Source organism: Montipora foliosa, chromosome 8, assembly GCF_036669935.1.
Source record: "Montipora foliosa isolate CH-2021 chromosome 8, ASM3666993v2, whole genome shotgun sequence".
NCBI lineage: Eukaryota > Metazoa > Cnidaria > Anthozoa > Scleractinia > Acroporidae > Montipora > Montipora foliosa.
The window spans coordinates 6,142,189-6,144,971 of NC_090876.1; the positions used below are offsets into that span (position 1 = coordinate 6,142,189).

Below are 2,783 nucleotides of genomic sequence, written 5' to 3' on the forward strand. Positions count from 1 at the left end.
GGAAAACCCGAATAGCGAATAGCGAATAGTGCGAATAGCGAACAGCGAATAGTCGCGAATAGCGAATAGTACGAACAGTGCGAATAGTGACGAATAGTGACGAATAGTAGCGAATAGTGACGAATAGTCTTCAATAGTCACCGCCTTATGCTGAACAATCGCGTAATCAAAGCAAATAATATGCTCACCTGTCGTCGAAAGAGAGTTTCGTGCATGCTTTTACACACTCTAAAGAAGAACAAACGTCAAAATGCAAAAATATAAATCACTTTCATTAATACATCAAGCTCATGATCATCTCCTCGCACAGTGGCGCCCGAACATATATTTTAGATACTCACATTTCATCATCCTCATCTGTGCTGTCCGATCCGGCGAGACACGTTCTGTAAAAAGGAATAAAATCAAAATGTGAGGCAAGTGGTTTGTGATTAAAGAGACAAACGAGCTACTCTGATAACCGTTGCGTTAATTAATTATCCAAATAAGCAACAGGATTTCAGTGCATTTATTACCTTTTCTTCTCAGGGCCCAAGCTGTCCTTCGCCGACACATCTCTGCTTTTTTAGCAGGAAAATCCCATCCAACGTTGCTGCGCGGTTGACCAGGAAGTACTGGGTACCAAATTTTCGTCATTTCATCACAATCCCCCCCCCCTCCCCTCCACCCTTATTTGCCACCATTTGTTACTATTCGTCACTATTCGTCACTATTCGCGACCATTCGCCACTATTCGCACTATTCGCACTATTCGTGACTATTCGCTGTTCGGTATTCGCGACTATTCGCTATTGGCTATTCGGGTTTTCCAGACACCCCTTCGCTTGGGTCTTGAATCATCGCTGCCGCGAAATCCTGAGTACCCTCTGGGTTGTCCGAGTTATGGTGATTCCTCTTAAAATGGAGATTAAAAACAACCACCAAATATGGTTGGCACCTGGGGACAAGAATGCTCATGAACCTACTCAGATCAATTCATCTATTGATTAATAAAAAACCAATCAGTTACAAGTCAGTGCATGGCCAGTTCCAATATACTTGGGGTTTCAAATAAAATGCTTGGTTAACTATTAACAACTATATTTGATGGACTTCGCCAGGGGCCTGGGAATTTATTGAGGCCACTGTTTTCTGGGGGCATGGCATTTAATCATGCAAAGAAAAAAAAATAGGTATGAAAAGTTAAGAGAATCAACAATTAATTGTCAGTTTTTTTGTTTGTTTTCCAAGTGTGGCTTGAAGATCACTGAAATAATGAGTACAATATTTGACATTAATAATACATCTCATGCTTTAAAGTAAAGTATTTTGCAGCCTTCAAAATTAATCAATGTAGAAGAAGAAGGTAAGACTACAACATAGCTCAGGACTATGCCCTTACTTGAGCCATAATTCAGGGATACTGGCTTGATCAATTAGTTGTACCAAAGCCTTAAATTTGGCCACATACTAAGTGAGTACATGTACTGGTACATAAATAGTCTGCACCATCCGAACTCAATTATATTTCAAGTGTGGATGATCAAGAATAAGAGTATGTGAATATGCCAAAAGACAGTTCAACTTACATGAATGGAGGGAATGAAATGGGTAATATTACTGTAAAGAACATTAAATTTTGCAAATTAAACATTTCAACTTAATTTACCTATATGGAAATAAGGCCAAGAAGTAGAAGTTCAAAGTACATTGCACAAACTGTAAGTGTTGTAAATATAATTGTCCAGCAAATGTACATTTAACTTATTATCACATAAATGTGTAAAAAATACAAATTAAAGTGAAACCATATCATTTGTTTTTCAACACTTGAAGTAAATTTGCCCAAAATAATTCTTTGTCCTCATTCATTTCTTCCATCATCTTGACTTTTTTGTTTTCACTTCTTCTTTTTCCTCTTGGTATTCCTGGAGAAATGTGAGCATCTCTGATGCAGACGACCTGCTTTTGCGTTTCTTTGCTGGCCTTTCTCTGGGGGTCTTCTTTTGGGGTGTTTCAGTTGAGTAATCACCATCAGCAAAACTATCACTTTCCACACCTCCATTATGAGGATTCAAGGGTATAGGTAGGCCTTCCAGCTGCATTCATTCCAATGCAATCAGCCATCTCAGAGTAGTACTTCCACTTCTTGTGGCTACTTCCACTTTTGTTGTTATGATCTGTAACTTCTTTGAGTTTGGCTTCCAGGTTAGCCCACTTTCTTGCACACTGATCTGCAGATACTCTGAGATGTGACTTTGAGTTGAAACTTGTTGCAGTTTTTTGAAACACCTCTTTTTTGGTTGTTTTACCATTGCCGAATAATCCTTTATGATCTTTCCAGCAACAGATAAGAAGATTTATGTGTCTCTCCTCCCATCTGTCCAACTTGAGATCCATCGATGATGATGACTATGATCCTATTTAATATTGAAGAAGAAAAGTCGACCAACAGGTTAGCTTGTTATGTCACTTTTGATCAGTGTGTCATTTGCATTGAAATTAAATTAAATGCTTTTATTTGTTTAATAAATGACATTTTAGTAGACACTAAGACCTTCCTGTAGTTGTAATATATGAGCTTAACTTATTGATTTTATGCGTTCACAGTGGCATTATACTGCTCTAAATTACATTTTATTGGTGAAAACATGTCTAGCCCTACGAGCAGAGCCTCTTTACACTTTACCGCGGCTGAGAATTGGGAAGAAAAATATAAGTTTATCTCTCGCAGGGTGATAATTCGCTATAAGCTTAATACAATATTTTGTTTTTGCAAAGTCGGGTTTTCTTCAAAACATTTT

At 37.9% G+C, this 2,783-nt stretch overlaps 1 pseudogene; it reads right to left on the reverse strand.

The window, feature by feature from the left end:
* Nucleotides 1-1,791: 1,791 nt before the first annotated feature.
* Nucleotides 1,792-2,783, reverse strand: part of LOC137968210 (uncharacterized) — a 1,515-nt pseudogene continuing 523 nt past the window's right edge.